Below are 11,270 nucleotides of genomic sequence, written 5' to 3' on the forward strand. Positions count from 1 at the left end.
AATCTCCCTACCGATGTAGGCTCACCAATTCCTCAGAATCTGCGAGTATCTCCCAATGGAGTGGTGACAGAAGGTCATGTGCCGACCCGCTGTCTCCTCGGGACGGCCGCCTGTGTCTCTGCCCAGCGTGTCTGGCTGCCAGGCAACCAGACGCAGAAGTCCCGGCCGCCCAGCGCACGCTATTCTCTAGTCTCGGCGGCAGCTGAGAGCAATGCTGCCGCCCACAACATTTCCGATTGGCTCCTTAAACTTTATAAGGCACTTCCTGTCACTATACCTGTGCCAGAGTATCAGGTCTTCCTGCCTCCAGCGTTTTCTGTGTTGCCAAATTCCAGCATAGTTCCTGACTTTCCTCATTTGCCTGTGACCTTTCTGACCCGGACCATTTGACCACCGCTTTTGGATCTCCCCTTGTACTGCGCTACCTGAATGTTACCGACCCGGCTTGCCTCACCATCCCTCCGGATATCCCTGTGTACTTCCTATTACCAGAACCTTACCGACCCGGCCTGTCTGACACCTCTCCTTGTATCCAGGGCTGCCAAGAGGAATTCAGGGCTCCGGTACAACAAATTCATGGGGCCACCCTTATAGACGAGTATGCTAAAAAAAAAATATCAGGAGTGTGGTCATGCATTTGAGGGCGTGGCAAATGCGCAATTAGGGCGTGGCTAACACATCAAAATCACTAGGCTCTCAATTCGCCAGAGCGTCACATATGTCCAAGCACTCCTGACTTTCAGGACATCTAGCACCACAGTGTAGTCTACAAAGAATACAGTGTGTACACAAAGAGTTCAGTCTTGGCCTGCACCTTACATTGGGCACAACACTCACCAAAATTTGCTATTGTCCCTACTAGAATCACAACATTTCACATACTGTCCTGCTCTCTCCTACCTGTTCTTCTCACTTTCACCACCTGTGGCTGCATGTTTCTTTAGTTCTAACTTTTTGGAGAAAAAATGGCTACATTTAGATAATTCCAAACAACCCTGGCGTTAAATCAATACCACCCACGATTAATAATTAGGCCTTCCTCCAGCTCCAATATTACAATTATGTGCCCCTTCATCATTACCATGCCTTATGATCACACTGCGCCCTCCATGCTGCTTTTGCCCCCTTCACCTGGCTCCCCTTCATCACACTATACTATGCTGCTCCCCCCCTTTTTTTATCCCACTGTGCCATGCCTCCCCCCTTTTGAACCCCACTGTGCCATGCTGCCCCCCGTTTTTTAACCCAACTGTGCCATGCTGCCCCCCTGTTTTTTAATCCCACTGTGACATACACCCCTGTTTTTTAACCCCACTGTGCCATTCACCCCCCTGTTTTTTAACCCCTCTGTGCCATGTTGACCCCTGTTTTTTAACCCCACTGTGCCATGCTGGCCTGTTTTTAACCCCTCTGTGGCATGCTGACCCCTGTTTTTAACCCCTCTGTGCCATGCTGACCCCTGTTTTTTAACCCCTCTGTGCCATGCTGACCCCTGTTTTTTAACCCCATCTGTGCCATGCTGAACCATTTTTTAACCCCACTGTGCCATGCTGACCCCTGTTTTTTAACCCCTCTGTGCCTTGCTGACCCCTGTTTTTTAACCCCTCTGTGCCATGCTGACCCCTGTTTTTTAACCCATCTGTGCCATGCTGACCCCTGTTTTTTGACCCCTCTGTGCCATGCTGACCCCTGTTTTTTAACCCCTCTGTGCCATGCTGACCCGTTTTTTAACCCCTCTGTGCCATGCTGACCCCTGTTTTTTAACCCCACTGTGCCATGCTGACCCCTGTTTTTAACCCCTCTGTGCCATGCTGAACCATTTTTTAACCCCACTGTGCCATGCTGACCCCTGTTTTTTAACCCTTCTGTGCCATGCTGACCCGTTTTTTAACCCCTCTGTGCCATGCTGACCCCTGTTTTTTAACCCCTCTGTGCCATGCTGACCCCTGTTTTTTAACCCCTCTGTGCCATGCTGACCCATTTTTTAACCCCTCTGTGCCATGCTGACCCCTGTTTTTTAACCCCTCTGTGCCATGCTGACCCCTGTTTTTTAACCCCTCTGTGCCATGCTGAACCATTTTTTAACCCCTCTGTGCCATGCTGACCCGTTTTTTAACCCCTCTGTGCCATGCTGACCCCTGTTTTTTAACCCCTCTGTGCCATGCTGACCCGTTTTTTAACTCCACTGTGCCATGCTGACCCGTTTTTTAACCCCACTGTGCCATGCTGACCCGTTTTTTAACCCCTCTGTGCCTTGCTGACCCATTTTTTAACCCCTCTGTGCCATGCTGACCCCTGTTTTTTAACCCCACTGTGCCATGCTGACCCGTTTTTAACCCCACTGTGCCATGCTGACCCCTGTTTTTTAACCCCTCTGTGCCATGCTGACCCCTGTTTTTTAACCCCTTTGTGCCATGCTGACCCCTGTTTTTTAACCCAACTGTGCTATGCTGACCTGTTTCTTAACCCCACTGTGCCATGCTGACCCCTGTTTTTTAACCCCTCTGTGCCATGCTGACCCCTGTTTTTTAACCCCTCTGTGCCATGCTGAACCATTTTTTAACCCCACTGTGCCATGCTGACCCCTGTTTTTTAACCCCTCTATGCCATGCTGACCCGTTTTTCAACCCCTCTGTGCCATGCTGACCCCTGTTTTTTAACCCCATCTGTGCCATGCTGACCCATTTTTTAACCCCTCTGTGCCATGCTGACCCATTTTTTAACCCCACTGTGCCATGCTGACCCGTTTTTTAACCTCTCTGTGCCATGCTGACCCGTTTTTTAACCCCTCTGTGCCATGCTGACCCCTGTTTTTTAACCCCTCTGTGCCCCCCCTGTTTTCCTCCCTTTTCTTCTCTCTTGGTCTTCTCTGCTGCTCTGTGCTCCATTGCTCCAGACTGACTGAATGCTGGGTGTGACATGATGATGTCACACCCGGCATTCAGACAGTCTGAATGGAGCACAGAGCAGCAGAGAGGAGGGACGCCGGCGCCGCGATCACGTGAGTATGGGTTTATTTTCAAAACTACCCAGCTCCCCCCCAACGACTGAGCCCCCCCCTCCCACCGCCGCAAAAAAAAATAAGAACAAAAAAAAATCATCGGCGCAAGGGCCCGAGCCAGGCCCCCTGAATTGCCCGGGCCCTGGTAATTAGTACCCCCCCCCCCCTCTCGGCGGCCCTGCTTGTATCTCGCAGTTGACTCGTGGAAGGACCGCGACCTGCGTGTCCCTGGAACGGAGTCCATACCTCCTTGCGGGGGGGAATTCTGTACCCTACTCTGAGTTGCGCCAACAATAGCAGGTACGCAATATAGTTGTGACACAGAATTTGTCCTAGAGGTACACTGTCCAATCCGTCTCAGGAAGCTCCCGCTTCAAGCATTCCTTTCTGGCCCAGAGAGAATATGGTTACTCAATCAGTCCAAGACCTTGCTCTCTCAAGATACTCCAACAACAATCTCCCCTCCCCAGACAACTTCTTTTTGTCCCTTCTCACAAGACACCCGATCCTGGCCACCTCCTTGGGTCAACTCCCCCTGCTCATTGTCCTCTTGTGATTTGTGGTGTAAAACATTTGGATGGTAACGGGTGAAAGAAGAGCATGACATCAGTGGTCTCCCAGCTGTTGTGATGGTGCCATTCAAACTATGTTGAGTTTCTGGAACAATAGTTTGCAAACAGGGAGAGTCTACCTCCTGATTTAAGATAAGGTCCTGACCCTCCTGTTTTTAACCCCTTCCACTCTTTTTTGATGTCAAATGGTCCACAGCTGTTTCACACTTCTTGTGAGCTGCCCCCCTTCCCCCCTCTACGGATACCACAGCAATAACAGATGTGGCTTTTTAGTTCAAGAGAATTACATTTTGTTGTGATGCATATGTTTTCCTCTTATGTGCCCTTCTTGTTTTAAAATCAGTGGGGATGTCTTAAAGCTCTAGATGTAGGAATTTGCATATTTATAGACCTCTGTATTCTGTTTCAGTATTTTCATAAAACTAGAAATCCTGGTCCCTAATTGTATGCATGGTTCCAATTGCTGGTCTATTGACTTAAGCGTGTTCCAAGAAGCATTCAAATTTGTCACATAGACTCGAAATGTGCTATACCCATGTTGCACTCCACTGTCAGAGTACATTGGGCTCATATTGCCTGAGTTACATCAAATGTTATTGACTTTTACTACTTCATAGATGCCTTGTGGAAGTGATGGAAAGTAAGTGGCTCTACAAAACATTTTAATGCTTACAAGCACGTGCAGAATATATGCAATAGGCAAAGATGAGCAGCAAAAGCAATATTACTTGACAATATTCATGAAAACACATCAGATCATGCAAAAATCTGGAAGATCATTAATAATTTACTAGAGAAACCCAGCAGTAACCGCGTTAAATTAATGTAACAACTAAATTATTGAATTCTGTTAATATAGTAACTTTTTATACACAACATTATGTGTAGAAATTTTAACAACGGAGTTTTGCCGGGCTCAGTACAAATGTAACAGACAGGGCCCCCCTCGTTCCTTCTCTCACCACAACCTCATTTTTAAATTATACTCTACCCAACATTTGCCCCTCCCCTCTTCCATTCTCTACAGTCACCCCCCATCCGTAGTTCCATCTGAACCCTGCAGTGGTTTACTTACCTTTCTGCATCTTCTAGCTGATGCCTTTTGGCTCTTCTCTATTGGCAGCGCTGTGATGTTATTAATTACATGACATCAGCAATGCTGCAATCACTATATTAAAGGAACTAAATAATTTCTTTATACACTACAATATAAATATATATATATATATATATATATATATATATATATATAACAAAAGGAGGCATTTAGCTGGCAATATGCAGAGAAAGCAGGGAAGTAGAGTAAAACATTTGTGCAGTAATGCACCTAGATTGAATGTAAAGACCTATGTATGAAAAGCAATAGTTTAAGTTTGGTTTAACTTACATGACTTGAAATCCGAGCCAGTGATGGGCGTTTCCTTTTAAAGAGAAGGTGGGTGTGTCACCTGTCCATTAAGCTAAGGCTGTGGGAGGAGTATCAGGTATAAAAGCTTGTTTATATCATTTGTGCACAGAGACCAACGCTGGGTGAGCTGGTTGGTCCTGAGAGAGAGCTGGACTATGTATAGCTAGTGTTTAGGGTCTCCATGATTGCTGTACAAGTATATGGTGTCAAACATTTACCATCCTGACAATAAAGCACCATAAAAAGGAAGTTGTTGTTCGCGTGTGCTTCTGCAGTAGCGTGCTCTTGCCACAATATATATATATAATTTATTCCATCATGGTTCCCGCAAGATGCAGTGATATATGTGGCTGCAAATAATTGTCACAGTTTCCATAACACCCAGCAGGTCACATGTTCCAGGTCACCCAGCAGATGCACAGGGAGAGTTCACTAACTGTCACAGTTTCTAGAGCAACCAGCAGATGCATAGGTGTATTGCCAACTGTCACATTTTACAGATGACAATGGTGATGCATTGTTGTAAATGAAGGACAGACGTTGCAACCGATTACAAGCAAAATTATAATATTTTTCTGCAAATCTACAGACAAAGATCTTTAATTTGGTATATGATGTGCCCTTCTCAGACAACGGCATCTTATAAATAAGTCAATCGTAAAAGTCCTACTTATGCTATAAATATATAACTAGCTGCTTCCTTTTCAGGAACCTGATAGCATCAATAATGATAACCATAACCAAAATTCAATTGCCCTGTATGAACACTAATAAAATGCCTCCCACTAAAAAAAATCTAATCACTTTTACACTACTATATGAAGAGAGGTTGATCACAAGTTTATATTGATCAAACTAAGCAAACAATGTGGGCCAGAACAGTTGCAGTCAAAGTTCAGATACCTCAGTGCCCTGGTCACTGTTAAACATATCACCTCCTTACTATACTGTATTATGTCAAATGGTCAAATTCCCAAGGTATATGAATTGGCTACAGTCACCCTGATCCACAAAGTGATTGCAGAAGCATTATTTAAAACTATAGACTTATCTCTGTATTGCTTATTTTATCCAAAAATCATGGAAAAATTCATTCCCATCAGCTTTTACAAAACAACAATTTTGTTCATTTCAATCTGTTTTTTTACAATGGCAACCCTATTAAACATCTATAATCACATTTAATGGGAAATTGAACATAGACATTTGACTGGTGCAAATCTCTAGACTTTGCAAATGCTTTTGACAATGTGACTCACTTTATACTGTTGGTCAATCTTTGGCTCAAACACTAAGCTCCAAGATGTTACCTTCATGGGTTTGGTCTTGGGCTACTACTGATTTCCTTATTTACAAATAACTTAATCTCAGTCTTTAAATTACAATTATTTATTAGGAAAGTATCTTTTAGGATCTGTTTTAGAATGCTTCAGCAAACAGGCATTTTACAATGTTCTGAAGAAGGTAGTGAAAATTATTTCTTAAACAATGATGAGACATATGAAGGCACAAGGTTTCTCCTTTTGTGATTTACTGCACCTATTTTGTGTATGTATTCATGCATAGCTTAGAGTACATACATTTATAGTTATGAATGGAGCTAATGTTTGGGGTGTTTTTTTTGAGAATTCAGGTTAACCACAGTACTGTGTCTGATTCTGTATACAAGTTTAAAAAGAATCTGCTCTGGGGTTTGTTTTTGTGAAAAACAATGGTTTGTAGACATCCTCTGACATGGCCATAATAATTTGCACCTGCCATTACTTTTAACAGTACATTTTTTGTTGCATCTAGGGACAATTAGTATAATTTCTTAAGTACACAAAGTACCACTATGCTCCTACTCTCATGACATATAAGAATGTAAGACATAAATGAGTTGCACCTGCAGTGTTTTTTGGGGATAAAAGAAAAGGCCTAAAGTAACAGGTCCAAAATTGATAGCAGGTAGTACTATGCTAATATACGTATTCCCATGCCTAACAGCAAGTCTACAAAAAATGTGCCTATGTGGCGATCATCAAAAACTAGATTAAGCGATATATCAGTGCAGTATTCCAGAAGAATCAATAAAATGCTCTTTTCCCTGCAAAATTTCATGTTTGAAAATGACCCACTTAGATGTTCTAACATGCCAGCGTGATATCAACCAGCATTTTGTTTTCATTGTCAATTTTTGTTGTATGACACATTAGTGACATGACCTCTAAGCTGTGGTCCTTTATGGAACCTACTATAAATGCATCGGTCTACCATGCATTCTATAAATCACTTATATCCACAAGAATAAGAGTTGTGTTAGTTGGTTAAGATCACAATCTGCCTGCAGCTTGCTGCTTTGTATTGGCAGCTCCTGCCTCCTGGACTATTGGACTTTATTATTGTGTTCATTGTATATATTATGGCAGTACCTCTAATTCACAAGAGGTGCTGCTATTGTTTTCTGATCATTCTCACTACTAGGGTTTAACTTGTTGGACTAATCATCTCTTACACCTGGTGGTTCCCTACTTATACCTGCCTCCTTCTATTTCCTGTGCTGGACATTGTTGTTTTGTTGTCCTTCCTATGGTTTTGTTCTCCTGTTACTCCTGTATCCTCAGACCATCACATTTTCGCTGCTAATACCACTTCGCCGAAACTCTCTCCACTTACCTTTCTACCTGTGTCTGCGGTATTCCTTGCAATCATAATTCAGCCTTATCAGAAATCCCTGTGCAGTTTCAACTATATTTGGTCCGTACTATTTATTTGTATTTTCTAAGCAATCTTGTGCTTCATCACATCCCGGACTCCATAGCTGTGATTTACTTTGAAGCGTGACAATAAGGTTGAAAAAAGACACCTGTCTATAAAGTTCAATCTATTTTGGATCTCCTGCCATCCCTCTCTAATATTTGAAATTGATCCTAGATGACGCAACCGCCAATCTGTTTAAATTGGGGAAAATTAAACAAAATCCCTACTGACCCAATTTTGTAGTCCTATTTCTCCCTAGATTCACTACTATCCTTGATTTTAATTAATGATTGTAACCACTGATACCCTTTTCAGCTAAAAAAATTTTCTAACCCGTTCTTAAACATATCAATTGAATCTGTCATGGCGACCTTCCCTTGCATTGAATTCTTGACTAGAGATGTTCACTGACCCCAGGATTTTGGTTTTGGTTTTGGATCTGGATTAACTTCGTGTTTTGGTTTTGGCAAAACCGCCCTCGCGTGTTTTGGTGTGGGATCCCTTTTTTTTTTTTTTAAATCACATACTTTAGCTCTTTTTTGTTCCTACATTATTATTAACCTAAATAACATTAATTTCCAGTAAATTTTTGTCAAGTGACAAGAACACTGCTACCCCTGTTTCTGTGTGAGCAATGGCGCTGGATCTCCTGGGGAGTGTGGTACTTGAGAGATCCGACAGCGCAACAATGACACTTTGCCTCAATTCAGATCCAAGGACGCGCAAAAGTACCGAGCCAGCTCAGGAGCCTACTCGGTTCCCCCTGTATGTAATTTTCCCGTGCAATATGTTGTGCATTGATGGTTAGATTGGTATTGGAATTTACAAATGTTCACATGAATGGTATTATAGGCTTGCTGTGACTGGATCACTATTAAATAACTTTTGATAAAAATTTATTTAAAGTGAATAGCGCAGGGCACTTAATTATGTAATTGCATTTGCACTTATTTTTTTATATTGTTTATATTGTGGGATAGGTAATCGTTATTTCTGAGACCAGGGAAGCAATTTGTCTCTTGTCTAACCTTGCTAAAGGGTATGCTTATTTCTGATGCATATATCTGACACAATGAGCCTGTGTTTACCAAGCCTTTGGTGTATTGTGGTTTGGGTTAACTGGCTTGTTGTGGGTCTTTTTGTTCTTCTGTGTGACTATGAATTCCGAACTGATGAAAGGCCACGTGTCAATTACATCTTTTGATGTGTGAGGTTTAACTTGGAGACAGGAAGGTTTAATGTAAAACGTGCTGCCACATTTTCTGCATCTCAAAGATGCAGGAAATCACAGCAAGGTTTTTAAGAATTTCATAGTTAAGTATAAATACTAGTGGTTTTGCAATGCATGTAAATCAATGTTTGTGTCAATAGAGTATATCCTGATTCTAAAAATAAACTATTTCTGAACTGTATAAAAGATGAGCTCTGTGAGCATGTAATCATTCTTCTGACTTCATCTGACCTGATCCCACTGGTATCTTCCATCTATGATGAGCGCAGGGCTGCCGGGCTAAAGATTCAGCTGGCAGCCTTAGTGGACAACGCATCTGCATCTGAGCGGGCACAGGTCATCGCAGCATGGTGCCAAAAGGGAAGGGCACCAGCCTTGCAGCCCAGGGGGGAGGCGCCCCCTAGAGGATCAGGACTGTTATCTTTACCTTGCCCTAAATTTGAGGACTGTGTTGGGAATATTGATGAGCACCTGCAGGTATTTTAAAGGACCTGCAGGCTACACGCTGTACCCAGAGAGGAATGGGTTAAGCATCTGGTGCCCACACTGCAAGGACGTGCAGTGGATGCCTACTGTGGGGTGCCCACAGAGGACTGTGCGGACTATGATGTAGTGAAAAGGGCACTCCTTAAACGGTACACTATTACCCCAGAGACCTATCGTCTGAAGTTCCGGGACTTTACAAAGGACTTCCACGCCACTTATGAGGAGTTTGCCTGGAAGTGGGTGCGTGGGGAAGGTGCCCAGACCGTGGATGAGGTAATAGACTTGATGTGCCTAGAGCAGTTTCACCGATGGTGCGCACAGGAGGTGACAGAATGGATTCTGGACCGGAAGCCAGGCACCCTGGAAACAACCGCACAGCTAGCGGATCAATATGTGGCAGTGAGGCCACACTGGCAGAAGCGCCAGGTTAACACAGCCATCCCCAGCAACCACAGCTTCACCCAGCCCAGAGGAAAAGACCGCATCTGCTATTTCTTCAGGAAACAGCCAGCCCTTTGCCTCTGGAAAGACTACGTCCCCTAGCAACGCAGAGGATGTTGTCTCTTGCCAACCTGATCTTGTGGGGGTGCCCGGTCATGCTCCTGTCCCTAGCAATATGCCAGCTCCAGCGGTGATTACAGCTGACCACAGTGACCCTCCTTTGACTGACCCCACTTTGACTGACCCTAGTCACCCCAGCATAGACCCCCCTGCAGCGTATCTTGACTTAGACGATAGTGAGGTCCGCAGAGAAGAGTTCAGGGCAGCGAAGCTCTCTAATCCCTCACTGGAAGGCATGAGGCCGCAAGGCTGGCGGCAACCTTCCAGCGAGGGAGATAGGGAGTGTGACCTGGTGTAAAGGGTTGTTGTACCGTGCAGCTAGGAAGGTAGATGGGGATAGACCAGTCTGGGAACAAGTTCAACTGGTGGTACCATGGGGCTTTTGTGTGCAACTAATGGCAGTTGCTTATGAAATCCCTGTGGAGGGACATCAGGGCAGAGACCAAACACTGAAGCGGCCGACACAGAACGTTTTCTGGCCTGGACTGTCTGATGACGTCCTGGCCTATTGTAAGTAGAGATGAGCGCATAGTTATTTACCCATTATTCCCAAGTTTTTAAAAAATAAAAAAAAAGTTATAAAAACACACTAAAAAAAAAAATTAAAAAAGAAAAATAATTATAACTAAATTTGCAAAACCAATCCAGCAGTATAAGTCCATTGGTACTGTCTGCAATATTACCAAGTTCACACATTCTGCAGTATCTTGTGCTACATATAATGGAGACCAAAAATTTGGAGGATAAAGTAGGGAAAGATCCAGACCCACTTCCTCCTAATGCTGAAGCTGCTGCCACTAGTCATGACATAGACGATGAAATGCCATCAACGTCGTCTTCCAAGCCCGATGCCCAATCTCCTAATACAGGACATGTAAAATCCAAAAAGCCCAAGTTAAGTAAAAGTAGCAAAAAGAGAAACTTAAAATCATCAGCGGAGAAACGTAAAGTTGCCAATATGCCATTTACGACACGGAGTGGCAAGGAAAGGCTTAGGCCCTGGCCCGTGTTCATGACTAGTGGCCCAGCTTCACCCAAGGATCTAAGCCCTCCTCCCCCCCCCCTACAAAAAATTTAAGAGAGTTATGCTGTCAGCAACAACAACAAAACAGCAAAGAACTCTGCCTTCTAAACAGATGACATCACAAATCCCCAAGGCGAGTCCAAGGGTGTTGTTGGTTGTGAACCCTGACCTTCCCATCACTGTACGGGAAGAGGTGACTCCATCCAGCATTTGCAGCACGCCCTCCGCATATGCTGGAAGGATCACCC

The sequence above is a fragment of the Mixophyes fleayi genome, chromosome 5 (genome assembly GCF_038048845.1).
Source record: "Mixophyes fleayi isolate aMixFle1 chromosome 5, aMixFle1.hap1, whole genome shotgun sequence".
Classification (NCBI taxonomy): Eukaryota; Metazoa; Chordata; class Amphibia; order Anura; family Limnodynastidae; genus Mixophyes; species Mixophyes fleayi.